Here is a 16,412-nt window from a genome sequence, read left to right as displayed (position 1 = left end):
AAGGTGGTGCGGTGGGAGATTTTCTGTGCGTTGTTGAACAATAAAAAATTCGCAGCGTGCGCGTGAACTAAAAGCCGAGTTCTTCTGTCTCTGTAGAAGTGTAAGTGTTAGCTAAAAGCCGACTTCTTCTGTCTCTCATTCCCATTAGCAGCCATTGTTTACCTCCAAGGTAGTGCCTGGTGAGATTTCTCCTGTGCGTGATTAAACAATAAAAATTTTGTTCAAAACGCCGTTGATTGATGAAATAAACCAACGAAAGACGCCAGATGTTTTGTAAAAACAAAACGAAAGAACGCCAGATGTTTCTAAAGCAAAACGAAAAAGACGCCAGCTGCTTAACGAAAGACGCAAGGTGTTTTCTAAAGCAATGGTTTTCTAAACAATGAAAATTCCCAGCGTACATGTAAAATTAAAGTGAGCTGCAAGTCGTCATAACTCATCGAACCTTTAGTATAAACGCGCCCGATCTCACGTCGGTGATGATGTACTGGGCAGAATTCACGGAAGATTCACGGTTTACCGATGAACCTCCGCAGCTTCGCCCACTCATCATCATTCACTCCGTGGATATGCTGTGATTTTTTACTAGTCGGCGACTTCAATGCAGACATTATGAACAGGACTGGATTATGCAGTATATGATGTCTCCATACGCTCTACGATGCATCTCATATGAGTGGAAACAGCCAACAACCACCTGAGGAACATGCATAGACCTTGTCTTTGCCAACTTTACATTCCCTCTAAGAACCATTGACTCTCCATTTCACAGGCCACAAAGAAGTAATAATGGAGGGAAAACGGAATCCAGAACTCAAGACGACACACGAGTTATAGGCGATGCGCAAAGCGCCGACGACGCCATCTGCCGCCACGGCTCGGAAGCGTTGGTGGGTCCGGGCGAGCAGTGTTCCCGCGAGCGTACGCGAGTGCACGGATGGATGCGCTTTCATCGTGAATTTAACGACTCTGTCAGGCTTCAGCGATGTCGATAAATAACTGCTGCGTTGTAGGCTGCTCAAACACACACACAAAATCGCCAGAAACGCACTTCTACAGGTTTCCGGTGCTATTTCATGAGCGAGAGCGACGGCGGCGGTAGATTGCGGCTGTACGACGCAGAAGGTAAGCAATCGCGCTTTGTTTACGACAGTGTTAGAACGACTACCGTGTTTTTATTTCTCCATTTATGTCGCTACGTCTTCCACGAACGCTACTACATTTACACTTGGTCGCCTCGCCTGCATTGTAGACGCTACAATGCACATGAGGTTGTTATTACTCATTAGACGTGATGCCTAGGCTCTCTTGAAAAACGAATGGCGCGAAGCGCAATGCCAGAGAATGTGGGGCAGGTGACGGCTCATTTACAAAGGCGCCGTGTAATCACACGTGTGCTGCACGAAATCGGCTGTATTCTACCTATTGATGGCACTGGAATGCGACCGTCGGTGCAGAATGTTCGCTGTGCGCTTCGGCACCGATGATGACAAGTTCATCGTTTATTTTTCAACAAGTTTATCGTGCTGGTTTCAAAGTTTTACCAACGCTGACCCTTCGCGTAGCCGCACCTGTGAAATCTATACGCCGGGGCGACAGCGTTCTCTCAAAATCTACTATATAAACACATGGCACGTAAACGAAGCTACTGTGTCGAGAAAAAACGCTGGTTCACGCGTCAGCGCATGCAGGCATTAGTGGTCGGGACGTTATAAAGAAAGCGGTGTACTTACGATGAGCTCCACTTCGGAGGAAAGCTTGTTGACGCTTGTCTGTGGCAAACACTTGACGCGTATGGCGACATTGTCGTCCCACACAGCTGTGACATAGGACACATGTCCACTATTATAAAGTGCAGCTCCTTTGCGCACACTATCGCCGCAAAAGTGATTATCTGAGGCGCGCAAGCGGCAAATCGCACGCGCGCACAAGTGAGGCGTCTGCTACGCGACCCACCAGCGGTTCCAGCGGCCACCGCTGCGCGGCTTTCAGTGGCGTCCATATTAGAGTCACTGGAAAATAAGAGTACCGCAAAGGTAGGCTGCACGCGGGCAACATTGGGTGGCGGCGGCCATGTCCCTTCCAGACCGTCCGGTGCGTTGCTAGCGTGTGTTGAGAAGTGATCGATCTTTTAGCCTCAATGCCGTGTTACGCTCGGCAGAACGGCATTATGTGTGTGTGTTTCTTCAAGAGGATATTAGAAGTGATTTAGAGTCATCGACAGGTATGGATCGACTGTGCGGTTAGCGGTGTAACTAATGAAACGTACGGCGAATGTTGCCATGTGCTCGCGAACTCTCTTCATGGCTTCATCGGTCTCGTTTCGTGTCACGCCCGGGCGTGCTCGCTGTCCGGATCTGTAAACATAGCTGCACTAGCGCAGTGACATCGGGCGAGATGCCATTTACATCGATATTTGGTGAATCTTGACTGTTTGCGCTAGCTTTGCAGTCGGTATTGAGGTTAAACTGCACTCGAGAACGTTATCGAACATCGAGAACATCCAGCATTGCGTCCTTCGTCTGATCGCTGACGCATACCTTACTTGCGCACCGTGCTTGGTGTTCAACTGGTTGACATGTGTAATAGAAGTTGTATGTGTACGGTAATTGGAAGTTGTGCGCGACGTCTTGATTCGGAACGCCAGCAGCCGAACGCACGGGCGAATCGGCGTGCGGTAGGTAAGGTGTGTCTTATCTTACGATACGTAGAAAATAGGCCATCAAAAATTATTGACATCACTACCTAATTGTTTCATTTCATATTTCTTGTCTCCTTAATAATCCAAACGTTGCAATAAATTTGCAAATATTTTGCTGTGTTCTGACAAACAGTTCTTTTTTTGGCGTTGCCAGCGCGTAAACAGCTGGGGTTCGGTTTCTGCACTGCTGCACTTTTTTTTTCATAATGTACTCTTATTAAAACTTTCTCGGCATGGTGCTTTTATGTTCTTTTGAACAGAAATAGCACATCCCAGAATTTCTTAAGCGCATGCTACTGCAACACAGTATGTATATAGACCTAGGGCTCGCATAAAATCGACTCCCTCAATGCGTGGGATCTGCTTTTTTTTTTGCTGTGACCATTTCTCATCAACTATACAGTATTTTAAGAGTACGCTCGGTGCAACGCAGCATTACCAGCATTTTTTTCAACAAATGTAGAAATACGCTTGATAACATTGCCTTATACCAAGTTTATCAACAGAGTTCCACGCTTCTGTTTTGTGCAGTGCCAAAGATCATGCCACAGTTGCCTTCGGGGTAACCAGTAAACAGTTATTTTAATAAATCTTCGATTTCGCTCTCGTGCGTGACACGCCTATAACTCGGACAGCATGCGTAATCTGTTCAACAGATCGAGATATAGACAGCCGAGCAAATAGAAAGGTATGTAGTTTTCAATATCGCTGACCATAGCGAACCGAAAAGGTGAAGTATCCTGTCGCATAAGATCTTTTCCAGCAAAGTTAGTGTACTTCACTGCAGGAAGGAGTGTTATTCGAGGGGGGCGAATTCGTTCAGGGCAACTATGCAGCCACGTAGGACGGCGCTCTTTGACATTAATTTTTCCCACACGGCATACGAGATTCCCAGAGTAGCTCACCAGTAACGTTCGATTGATGGTGAGCTACTCTCTTCTGGCATCTGCATGCAGTGGCGTAGCCAGGGGGTGGCACACCGGGCCCGTGCCCCCCCCCCCCCCCCCGAAAACAATGTCTGCTTACGCCCCTGTCTGCATGACGTGTTTAAAAAAGCGACAAAGTACTTCTGGGGACCGTGGTACTGCTAAATGTCCGGCTACGCTCTGCATTGAACGCGCCTGCACCCAAAGCGCTTGGAAGGGATATGGCGCCGAGAGGTCACGTGATGAGAGTAAGCCAATCGCGTCGGCGGCGGCGCGCGGAAAACAGATGCGATACTCTGAAATTTTTCCAGTGACTCTAGTCCATATAGGCGCTGCGCATCGCGAATAAGAAGAGGAATAAAATAGAAGAGCATTTTTCGTTTCGGTTTTAGTTCGTTCCACCGCGAAAAGCACCATTCCGTTTCTGTTCCGGAACAAAAAAAAAGAATGTTTCGTAACGGTTCGTAACGGTTCTTTTTTATGCAAAAGTTTGAAGGTAAGGTAATCATAAAAAAACATTAGATTTGTCATTAGTTACTTGCCATCCTCCTAAAAAAGTGGTGCAGAGTTAAACACGTTCTTGCCACGTTCTTCAGAGGAGCGGAAGTAAGTGTACCACGAATTCCTACCAACTAGCCCAAACCAGTACACCCTTCACTGTCATATTATTTATTTTCTTAAAGGTCACTTACGTTTTTTAGCGGGCTCAATGCTTTTTGTCAAGAGAGTGAGCACGAGAGTGAGCTCTGATGTGCGAGACCACTGTTCTTATCAAGAAAAATTGTCAGGCCTGCGCGGAACACGCAGCACAGTCAGAGCGAAAGCTTGAAGAGCGGCCTTTCTAGATCTTGTTGTAGACTCCCTTGGGGCAACTAATACAAGTACCCATGCACAGTACCCACTGCGCTCTAAATTATTGTATTTTTTATGTAGCGAGCACCCATGATGCCATTTTTCGTCATTTTTCGGAGAATCGTGGCACCCGCTACAGATCTGTAAAGTATTATGTGCACTTTGTGCTTTGGCTGATTACGATGAATAATTATAGCTGAGCCCTTTGTAACGGGTTGGAAGAATTCAAAGACCTACTCGTTGCGCTATTCGTATTGTATGACGCCGGGTTGTTATTTTACTCTTCTGCCATGCTATATTACATATGTTAACACGATTCCTTGCCCGACATGACGCATGTATAGAGTATTTTTGCGAAGGAGTTACAAGTACCAGCATGGCATTGTGGAGAATTACTCGACTGCCACGCAGACGGCGCGCTTTAAAGTCCCATCCGATCCTGGAAATTTGTTTCTTATTTCATTTTTAACACGAAAGTATTTCATGCCGGGGTCCACCATGGCTCCACTGACGTATCTCTGTCACGAATATGACGTTGTAAAATATATACTAACAGATGGCAAAGAAAAAAAACGCCAGGCCTGCGCTGAAACCGCAGCACAGTCACAGCGAAAGCTGGAAGAGCGGCGTTTCTAGAGGCCGTTAAGCTCTCTTGGGGCTACAATACAAGTACACTAGAAAGGTACCCACTACGCCATAAATCACAATTTTTGTGATGTTGGGAAGCACCTACTAAGCCATTATTCGTCATTCTGCGGAGAAATGAGGCACCAGCTACACGTCTGTAAGGCACTTGTGCACTTTTTGACGCGACGACTGATGACCATGAAGAATTATGGCTCAACCCTTTGTAATGGGATGGAATCTTTAAACGGCGCACCAGTTATGTAATTTGCATTGGGTGACGCCCGGTCGCTATTTCCCTCTCCCGTCATGCTGTATAACATATGTTGACGTGGGAGAGAGACGGTGGGGAGCGAAGAACTTTACTGAGGCCCCGAGGTAATGGATTATGCGCTTAGGGGCTTCCTTGGCAACCAATACAAGTGCACTTGTCAGGAACCCACTACGCTATAAATCAGTGCAATTTTACTGAGACTCCGAGGAAGTGGATCATGCGCTTATGGGCTTCCTTGCCAACCAATACAAGCGCACTTGTGAGGAACCCACTACGCTATAAATCAGTGTAATTTTACTGAGACCCCGAGGAAGTGGATCATGCGCTTATGGGCTTCCTTGGCAATCAATACAAGTGCACTTGTGAGGAAGCCACTACGCTATAAATCAGTGTAATTTTACTGAGACCCCGAGGAAGTGGATCATGCGCTTATGGGCTTCCTTGGCAACCAATACAAGTGCACTTGCGAGGAACCCACTACGCTATAATTGTAATTTTTGAGAAGTAGGGCAGCAGGCATTGTGCCATTTTTCGTCATTCTACGGAGAGCGTTGGTACCTGCTATATGCATGTAAGGAATTATGCGCACTTTGTTGATGCTGTACCTGATGACGATGAAGAATTATGGCAGAGTCCTTTGTAATGGGTTGGAAGCATTCAACAACCTACTCGTTGCGCAATTCGCATTGTGTGACGCCTGGTTACAGAATTCGCGTTGTGCGACGCTTGGTGCTTATTTTACTCTTTTACCACGCTATATTGCATATGCTAATGTGGTTCCTTCCCGACATGAAGCCTGTATAGGACCTTTTTGCAAAGCAGTTTCAAGCACCGGCATGGCTCAGAGGTTGAATACTGGGCTCCCACGCAGAGGGCCCAGGTTCGAACCTCGTTCCATCCTGGAATTTTTTCTTCTTTTTTTTTCTTATTTCGAGCGATACTGGTTACGGACACCGGCGGCGGCAGCGGCGGACAACTACGGCGCCAAAAACGGCCGGCGAAATGATCTCATAACAGCTTTCGCTGTAAAAGAACTAGAAGAAAAAGTTGCGTTGCCGGGAGTCGAACCTATGACTCTTCGCTCCGCAGCGCGCGGCGCGAAACGACACGGCCACAGAGCGCATGTTATTAAGCTTACTAACGGCATCCTATTTATATACACCATTTACCGTTCGCGTTATTCAGAGCTCGGTGGCTTCAGCGTGTTCTTGTTATCACTAGCGAGATGGCGCGAAGAGCGTGCAAGGCGCGCTTTAAAGGTCGACGCCCAGCGTGCCTCTATGCGAGCGCGCTGCTACAGGGGGTATCTCTCGTGTGCACGCGCTTACATCATGATGTGGGTGGCTCGTAACGTCTTGTCCTTTCACCGCAAGTTTCCGTTGACGATTCAGAGATTACGAAGGTCACTTCGCTCGCTGCAGCGGCCTCGCTTCCGAAAAGAGTGCGCTGCTCACACGCAAAGAAGTCACAATTCTGACAGTTGTAAGTTCGGGCTCGTCCTGTATATGGTGTTTTCATGCGTCCTTTCTGCTTTAGAGCGCGCTGCAAGTTTCGAGGTGCATGCCGTTATTCGCGTGACATTACAAGTTGTTGCTATAGCATTCATTCCTTCGCCCTTGTGGCGAAACAATGCACAATAAACGCTGAACTACCCTTGTGAAGACATGTTTCACTTTCGTGTTATACGGAAAGGGGGATCACCCATGTTGTTTCTTATCTCACGCGATAGCATTCACGCACACCGGCCGGGGCTGACTACAATGGCCCCAAATTCGGCTGCTGTGATCTCAAACAGCTTTCGCTATAACAAACTTCAGCGCTTACAATGTCCTCTCCGCGCTGGCCTGCGTGAAAAGCGCTCAAAAGTCCACTTGTGTTAATATTAAAATCCCTTGGAGCCACTGTTTTTGATTTTCACACAATTTCAACATATCTTTGCTTTGGAATACCTGCCTGAGGTACGCGCTAATACTGTACCCTGTGAGATGCATAAGCGGTCACGTTGTATGACCTAAGTTGTTCCGGATTGCCAAGTTTTCTCGTGAAACGAAAAACAATTTAAAAAAATACGGTTTCACTCCGGAACGAAATAATAGATAAAGTTTCGGTTACGTTTTTGTTCCGGTCAAAAATATTGTTTTTTTTTATCTTTTAAATGGGAATGCATTTCTTAGTCGGGCTATGTAAGGCATACGGCGTTGTCCGCGCGCCTCTCCGCTCTCACTCCCTCTCCCATAGCAACAGCTGCGGGCGCGCGCGCTAATCCTCGCCCCTAGCAACCGGAGCAGGTGGTGCGGGCGGAGGTGCGGAGAGTGAGCGGAGAGGAGGAGCGCGCTCTCGCGTGTGAGAGCGCTCGCCTCGCGGGAGCTCGGCCAGCGCAAATTTTTTTCTAGGTGGCATTGGCTCGGCGGAGCTCCCGCGTGTGTGGAGAGGGTAGGTGCAGTGCTTCGCCGCTCCTTCTCTTGCCGTTCGCTCACTCTCCTCCCTGCGCCACCGCCTCAATGCAGTTCGTTTAAAACGCGTTTGTAGTGTTTGTGCTGCCTTGGCACAGCCTTAAAACAGCGCGTTCTAAACGCGTTTGTGCTGCATTGAAGCCGGTGGCAACATCCCTGAGGTGATTACGAAGGCACGTAGGAAGCGTCCGTTGAAAGAGGCGCCCAAAAAGGAGACACTTGAGCGCGTCGATGTGTCCAGCTTTACGCCATTAAATTTACTACGCCGTGTACTCTCGGCGCAAGAAATGAATTCGCATTTCCTCACGATTCCCTTCGGGGAGGTGGGGGCATTTTTTTTTTGTTTTTGTTCCGTTCCGACACACTGCTCGAGGTGTTGAAAGCTTTAGCGTAAAGAATACGAAAGCCATACTTTTGTGCAATCTCGTAAACTTGGTCTCAGAAAAAAAAAACGCCAGGCCTGCGCTGAAACCGCAGCACAGTCACAGCGAAAGCTGGAAGAGCGGCGTTTCTAGAGCCCGTTAAGCTCTCTTGGGGCTACAATACAAGTACACTAGAAAGGTACCCACTACGCCATAAAACACAATTTTTGTGATGTTGGGAAGCACCTACTAAGCCATTATTCGTCATTCTGCGGAGAAATGAGGCACCAGCTACACGTCTGTAAGGCACTTGTGCACTTTTTGACGCGACGACTGATGACGATGAAGAATTATGGCTGAACCCTTTGTAATGGGATGGAATCTTTAAACGGCCCACCAGTTATGTAATTTGCATTGGGTGACGCCCGGTCGCTATTTCCCTCTCCCGTCATGCTGTATAACATATGTTGACGTGGGAGAGAGACGGTGGGGAGCGAAGAACTTTACTGAGGCCCCGAGGTAATGGATTATGCGCTTAGGGGCTTCCTTGGCAACCAATACAAGTGCACTTGTCAGGAACCCACTACGCTATAAATCAGTGCAATTTTACTGAGACTCCGAGGAAGTGGATCATGCGCTTATGGGCTTCCTTGGCAACCAATACAAGTGCACTTGTGAGGAACCCACTACGCTATAAATCAGTGTAATTTTACTGAGACCCCGAGGAAGTGGATCATGCGCTTATGGGCTTCCTAGGCAATCAATACAAGTGCACTTGTGAGGAATCCACTACGCTATAAATCAGTGTAATTTTACTGAGACCCCGAGGAAGTGGATCATGCGCTTAATGGCTTCCCTGGCAACCAATACAAGTGCACTTGCGAGGAACCCACTACGCTATAATTGTAATTTTTGAGAAGTAGGGCAGCAGGCATTGTGCCTAGAATAACAGAGAGCTGAGCTAGTTGGTACGTATTCATTCTAAAAAGAGACAGGGCGTGCAAACACGGACACAAGAAAGAGAAGGCGTTTGTGGTGTCCTGTTCTCTTTCTTGTGTCCGTGTTTGCACGCCCTGTCTCTTTTTAGAAGGCATTGTGCCATTTTTCGTCATTCTACGGAGAGCGTTGGTACCTGCTATACGCATGTAAGGTATTATGCGCACTTTGTTGATGCTGTACCTGATGACGATGAAGAATTATGGCAGAGTCCTTTGTAATGGGTTGGAAGCATTCAACAACCTACTCGTTGCGCAATTCGCATTGTGTGACGCCTGGTTACAGAATTCGCGTTGTGCGACGCTTGGTGCTTATTTTAATCTTCTACCACGCTATATTGCATATGCTAATGTGGTTCTTTCCCGACATGAAGCCTGTATCGGACCTTTTTGCAAAGCAGTTTCAAGCACCGGCATGGCTCAGAGGTTGAATACTGGGCTCCCACGCAGAGGGCCCAGGTTCGAACCTCGTTCCATCCTGGAAGTTTTTTCTTCTTTCGTTTTTTTTCTTATTTCGAGCGATACTGGTTGCGGACACCGGCGGTGGCTCATAACAGCTTTCGCTGTAAAAAACGTTCGGCGAGCTTCTCGAGTATTGTCAACGACACGTGTTGTACCAGCTTGCATCATCGCGCCATTTAGTCTTGGTACTTTTCACAAACACTCACTTTATTCAAGGAAACGCTAATGGCATGGCGTTATGAAGTGCTTTCTTTCTGTAATAGGGGATATTCAAAATGTACAGCGCCGTCTGTCCACAATCCAGTAAGCTCGATCTGCCATGTTTTGTTGGGCGCGAAAACGAAACCAGTCGATCGCATATCGCAGCCTCTGAGGTGCTTGTTGCTGATTATTTATCTTCGTTCTGCGATAACTTCCCAATGCTTCGTGCGCTGTTCAGGCAACGAGGGAGCCCTGACAATGCCAGGAACAAGGTAGCATTAACTTTAATGAAATTTATCAGCTAAATGAACGAAGAAAAATGATATACCGACGCGAACTTGTTTCGTCAACAAGATCGACGAAATTTTCTTTCTTTTTTCTTTGCGCACGCGAACGCCGCAAAGACGAAGTGAACAAAGTACATGCGTAACTGGGGCGCGCGCTTTATGTTTTGCTTAAACGATTCGCTTTCCTCACGCAACCTTCATGCATCGACATGTATAGGTTTTCGCCTTAAAGAGGATGTTTAGCCCTGCGGGTAAGGCACTCACCTTCGTACAGTGGCACCCTTTGTTCAAAATCGAGCGCCACCAAAAACTCACAGAGTCACTTATGGGCTCACCTAAGACGACTGCAAGACGAAATCCATGTTCCTTTCTTTCTCAGTCGATGTATTGTTCCTGCCACGCCACTCTCCGTGAACGTTCTGCCCCTAAAGTGGTTTTCCACTGCCTCCAGGATCGAAGTCACCTCACCTGGTTTTGCACTGCCTCCGTGATCGCCGTACCTTTGACCAAGCTACGATGTCATGTGATGACGCCACTGTGACGCTGCTGACGCGAAGGTCGCGGGATCGAATCCGGGTCGCCGCGGCTGCATTTTCGATGGAGGCGGAAATATTTAGGTGCACGTTAAAGATTCCCAGGTGGTCGAAATTTCCGGAGCCCTCCACTACGGCGTTTGTCATAATCATATCGTGGTTTTGGGAGGGTAACGCCCAGATATTAATAATATTACGCCACTGTGACGTTACGATGACGTCATAATGACGTCACAAGTTTAAGAGATCTGTGATGTCATAATGACGTGGTCACGTGATGATTTTTGCATCACTTGTGTTGACGCCACCGATGGGCCACGCCGACGCGGGAGGCGGGTCAATTTTTGCGTAGGATGCGGCATCTAAGGCTCTCGCCTTCAAAAATTTAGTTACTCTTATACATTGCTTTCGGTGTTGCGCTTCGTCTTACTTGGCAGAGAACGCGCAGTTTTCTTCTTGAGTCAGCATCGTATTTACGTAGAAACGCTTACGCAGTTAAAACGTTGGTAGTGTGGAGTTTAGAGCCCACGCGACTGCATGCCCGAAAGTCAAGTGTCCTACCCACTGCGCTAAACATCCATGTTTGCTGAAGGTATGAACAATATGAACGTGTTCTAGTGCAAGAACTACGGCAAGATGCTCAAGCTGCACCGAGGCGGTAAAACCGCAAGACGCTGGCCAACACAAAAAAAATCACAGCATATCCACGGAGTGAATGATGATGAGCGGGCGAAGCTGTGGAGGTTCATCGGTAAACCGTGAACCTTCCGTGAATTCTGCCCAGTACATCATCACCGACGTGAGATCGGGCGCGTTTATACTAAAGGTTCGATGAGTTATGACGACTTGCAGCTCACTTTAATTTTACATGTACGCTGTGAATTTTCATTGTTTAGAAAACCATTGCTTTAGAAAACATCTGGCGTCTTTCGTTAAGCATCTGGCGTCTTTTCGTTTTGCTTTAGAAACATTTGGCGTTCTTTCGTTTTGCTTTTACAAAACATCTGGCGTCTTTCGTTGGTTTATTTCATCAATCAACGGCGTTTTGAACAAAATTTTTATTGTTTAATCACGCACAGGAGAAATCTCACCAGGCACTACCTTGGAGGTAAACAATGGCTGCTAATGGGAATGAGAGGCAGAAGAAGTCGGCTTTTAGCTAACACTTACACTTCTACTAACGTTTCCTACTGGAACATGCCAATGTCTGCTAATGGGGAATGAGAGACAGAAGATTTCGGCTTTTAGTTAACGCGCACGCTGCGAATTTTTTATTGTTCAACAACGCACAGGGAAAATCTCCCACCGGCACCACCTTGGAGGTCAAAGCGTAAGACTGGTTACGCACTACGACTACTACGACTACGATTACGAGGGACGAACGGGTGCCGCCTTAAGGAGCTTCGCCCCTAAAAGGAAGATGAAATGTGTCGTGCCGACACTGTCCGAGATGGTCATTCTAGGGAGGGCCACAACGCAGAACAATCGCGAGAGGTACGGGTGCCGGCAAAATAATTTGGCGCACCGATGAAAAAAATGCCCCACCTCCCCGAAGAGAATCGTGAGGAAATGCGAATGCATTTCTTGCGCCGAGAGTACACGGCGTAGTAATTTTAATGGCGCAAATTAATGACGAGACGAGGATTTGTACCGTACCCTATTGCAAAAACCAGCGCCGTTCCAGTACCTCCAGCGTGATACCAGTACGTTTTTTGGCACTGCATCGCACTGGGAACACTGGTATACGCTCGAATGCACTGGGACTCTGGTGAAAGCATTGGGAAAGAGCTGGGTCGCATTGGTAGGGGCACTGGCTTTGCCGCTGTGACGCTAGCGCTCACTCGGAAGCGTTGGCGACGCTGGAATTTTCACTAGCGTGCGCTGGCACATACTGAAGCCTGCACTGTCTCTGCCAGTGCCGCGCGCTGCTTTCAGTATCGTGCGCGGCGGAATGCTTTCGTATCGTTGAATATCGAATGTTTGATTCGATGGTACTGATAGATGCTATCCTAACGGTCCCAAACATGTCACAAATTCTAGGTTGCCAGAGCAAGACGATGAGATGCGCACTATTTTCATGGTATACGTGATATTTGAAATCACGGTCACTTTTAATGTTTCCCTCTCGAATGTAGAGAAAAATATGTTAATAACCAAAAGCAGCCAACATTTTGCTTTCTAGCACGCTTTTTTTTATTCATGCAGTGCCAATAACGTCGTTAATTTTTGCGGAGCACATAGCAGCATGAATACACATTTGTGCATCGCGCGCATATATATCAGTTTTTCATCCGTCATGTGTTGCGGTAATGACTTCATATTGTAATGTTTATAAGTCTGGAGGCGTCGGCTTGAACATACAGAGCAAATCGTTACATCGCCGTGCAGTTGGCAAGAAGTAAATGAGCTCTGGCTTCGCGACCCCACCCAACAGAGGCCAGAAAAAGAGGCGTTGTTCGATATCGCTACACCGGAAACGCATCTCGGTTAATTCTTGCACTTCCACTTACTTCATCCATTCGTTAGGTAACAGTTAAAAAGGTTCCGAGGCCAAAATGCAGAAACTTCAACCATCGGAACTCATCTGCGCCGAGATCGGCTCTACCCAGTGCGGCTCCCAGCGAGCGTAAGGCCTAGCGTACCGGCCGAGCCCGTCTACATGCCACCGGCGCTTCTTGGTTTAACCACACGCAATTCCAACGTGTGAGAATTACTGTAAAGTATAATCTGGACATCCGTTAACCTAAATTAACCATTTTTTCTTGTGTACGGTGTCCGCACAAGAAGCGATGACCATCGATGCGACACGCTTTCAGCAACGAACGCAGGCTCACCGAAAGCAGCCGGCCGCACTCGCCGGCACTTCTCTGACTCATACGTCAGAACACATACCTGCCAACTAATACGCGTTAGTGAAGTAACACACCAGCATCTTTTTTCAACGAATTGTATTTGTTTTTGCTGAGCGGTTTTAAAGTTGTAGGTATCGATAGAACTGCTAATCAGAATACAGACACGCCCGCCCCACAGTAATATCGTCGCTCGCGCGAGAAAACTACTCAGTATGAATTCATGCAGGCGCGTGTTTATCCCTTTAAGCCCTGGATTTTTTATTTCGGCCGGAGACACTCTTTGTGCGTCTTTTCCTAAGAGGACCTCAGAAGACCAAAAACGAAAAATTGAGCCAGTGGTGCAAGTATTTATGGATTAATTAGCATGTAATCAAATTAGGTCATCAGGGCTCAGTGGCTGTGAAATTAGTAAAATGACTTCTTCATTTCTGCTGCTCACTAGAGTACACAAAATGTGAACCACGTCTCATTTTTCAGTGTGATACTTCTTGAAACAGCTTCTGTACGACGTCCCGAAAACGGCGCTTAGTCGCCTCACCTGACCCGCCTCGGCGTCACCCATGACTTCGGTCAAGCTTTTTCTTCCCTGTGGCTCCCAGCTCCGCAAATATCTTGCAACTTTGATGTCAATCACAGTGGGGATCATTGAAGAAGTATTTCCCCAAGAATGAGCGGTTTTGGTTTCATTTCCGAGGTGCTAAGGGAACTTTTGTGCGGTGTCGTCAATTGACGACGCCAGGGCCGAAAGGGTTATCGAACGAGTCATCATAAAGCTTCTGTACACGTTGATCATTAGCAAAGGCGAGAAACGGCTATTAAAAATCGGCAGTAACAGCTGTCGAACTGTACCCTGCTCCTCAATCCATTTGATATTTTTCGGAGTCAAGACGGTAATTCTTAAAGAAACTTGGCGCTCTTCTCATTTTGGGCATTTCATTCGTTGCCGGCAACCCTTTGTTTGTGTGTAATAAAGAATCAAGTTTGGTTTGGAAAGGAAGATCGCATCTTTCTTGAATACGAGACATCAAAATATCAAACGAAACGCTGTGTGACTGTATTGACTAGCCCTTTTACAGCGACGTCGGCATGTTTCAGCGTGGCGCAGTCAATAAAGAAAAAAAAATCAGCGTGGCGCAGTGGTAGAGAACTCGCTTGGAGATTGAGAGGTGGCGGGTTCGAGTCCTGGTGGTGGAATTTATTTTTTTTTTTCGTGCGGCTTTTCTTTTCTTTTTTTTATTGCACTAATGCTTTCTATATGACTTTCTTTACTAATATATTTATGTAGGGCACTTAGGCACCACCGTTTTAACACTGTAGAGCCGTTTTCCGCTTGAGTACCCAGCGCCTCCCAGTAAAACGTCGCTCCAGCGGCCCAGTATCCAGCGCGACGCTGGGCCCATAATCAGGCATGGCACTGGATGCTGGTACCCAGTGGAGCTGGGTTTTGCAATAGGGTAACCATTTATGTACCAGCGAATGGTCGAGAGTGAGGCGCGCGCTTCACTCCAGCGGACGGGAGAGTGGGGCGCAGGGAGGCGAGAGAGCGAACGGCGAGAGAAGGAGCGGCGAATCACTGCACCTACCCTCTCCTACACTCTCTCCACACACGCGGGAGCTCCGCCGAGCTCCTGCGACGCGAGCGCCCTCACATGCCAGAGCGCGCTCCTCCTCTCCACTCACTCTCCGCTACTCCACCCGCACCACCTGCTCCGGTTGCTAGGGGCGAGGATAAGCGCGCGCGCCCGCAGCTGTTGCTATGGGAGAGGGAGTGAGAGCGGAGAGATAACACCTGCCGGCGCGCGGACAACGCCGGACATAGCCCGACTAAGAAATGCATTCGCATTTAAAAGTTGTGCCAGATGTCCGCGCTGAGCCCTCGTAAAATTCCCTTCCTTCATTCATCAGAGCGTATGTAGGTCACTTCGCTCGCTGCAGCGGCCGCGTTTGCGAAAGGAGCGCGCTGTTCAAACAGAAAGAAGCAACAACTGTGACAGTTGTTACTTTGCGCTCGTCCTCTGTATTCGCAATGCCCATGGAGTCTGGCGCCGCAAAGCGGATTTCAGGAGCATCCTCTCCAGGAGGGTTAGCAGACGACAAAATGGCAGCACTACGCAGTCGCTCCCTTGTTCGACTACGCTAGCCTCAGTTTTAACGCGTTGGCAGGAAAGGAACACTACGACTTTGTATGTTTCCTGCATCAGTGAACAAATCGGGCCCTCCGTGACACGAATTCGTTCTTGCGAGATGCGAAGTTTTCGCGAAAATACGTGGCAACTCGCACTCTCAATGATAGTCCACACCGTACACATATCAGTTTCGCGAGGTTTTCTCTACCCACGTAGGTTGGTTAAATGTTATTGACTGACATTTTCAGTTGAAAGTCAACCTGCTTTACTTGGATATAGCATTCGTGAGGGTTTTTTAGTGCATGAACACGGGCATGAATTCCATAACCTTGTACGCAGGAGATCGCGCGGGTTTGTGATGTGCTCTTCTATATCTGACCAATCTCAAGCTGGCGATACTTTAAAATAGGGCCTCTATCCTTTCTCAGGAAAGCGCTGTTGTGAATTGTGCGAGCGACGTTTGCGCGTCCACTTCGCGCCTTTGGTCGAGCGAACCCTCTGAACGCCGTCCTTCACAGCTGTGTTGGTTTCATAGCCAGCGCTGTGCCGCTTGTTTTTGTACGTTTGTTGATAGGTGGCAGCACACTGCAAGCGATTTGCTTGTTGATCGTTCTGAGAGCAAAATATTCTCCGCGCCCGGACGTCTCTCTAATTGTAAACACGGTGACGCGGAGTGCTCGAATTCGTTCGGCAGAGGAAATTCTTCGGGTTGCTTTCAACAGTGGTGTTCAAAGAAACCATCTTGACGACGAGGATTTTCTCAC

General features: G+C 47.8%; 1 protein-coding gene across 1 annotated transcript in view; it reads left to right on the top strand.

Annotated features, from left to right (window-relative positions):
* Window positions 1-16,412, top strand: part of LOC119406603 (uncharacterized protein K02A2.6-like) — a 179,105-nt gene that overhangs the window by 161,226 nt on the left and 1,467 nt on the right. The gene's annotated exons all lie outside the window — the stretch shown is intronic.

This window comes from Rhipicephalus sanguineus, chromosome 10, assembly GCF_013339695.2.
Source record: "Rhipicephalus sanguineus isolate Rsan-2018 chromosome 10, BIME_Rsan_1.4, whole genome shotgun sequence".
In the NCBI taxonomy this organism is placed as follows: Eukaryota; Metazoa; Arthropoda; class Arachnida; order Ixodida; family Ixodidae; genus Rhipicephalus; species Rhipicephalus sanguineus.
The sequence above is the reverse complement of the archived record's forward strand: the minus strand, read 5'-3'. Positions and strand labels throughout refer to the sequence as shown.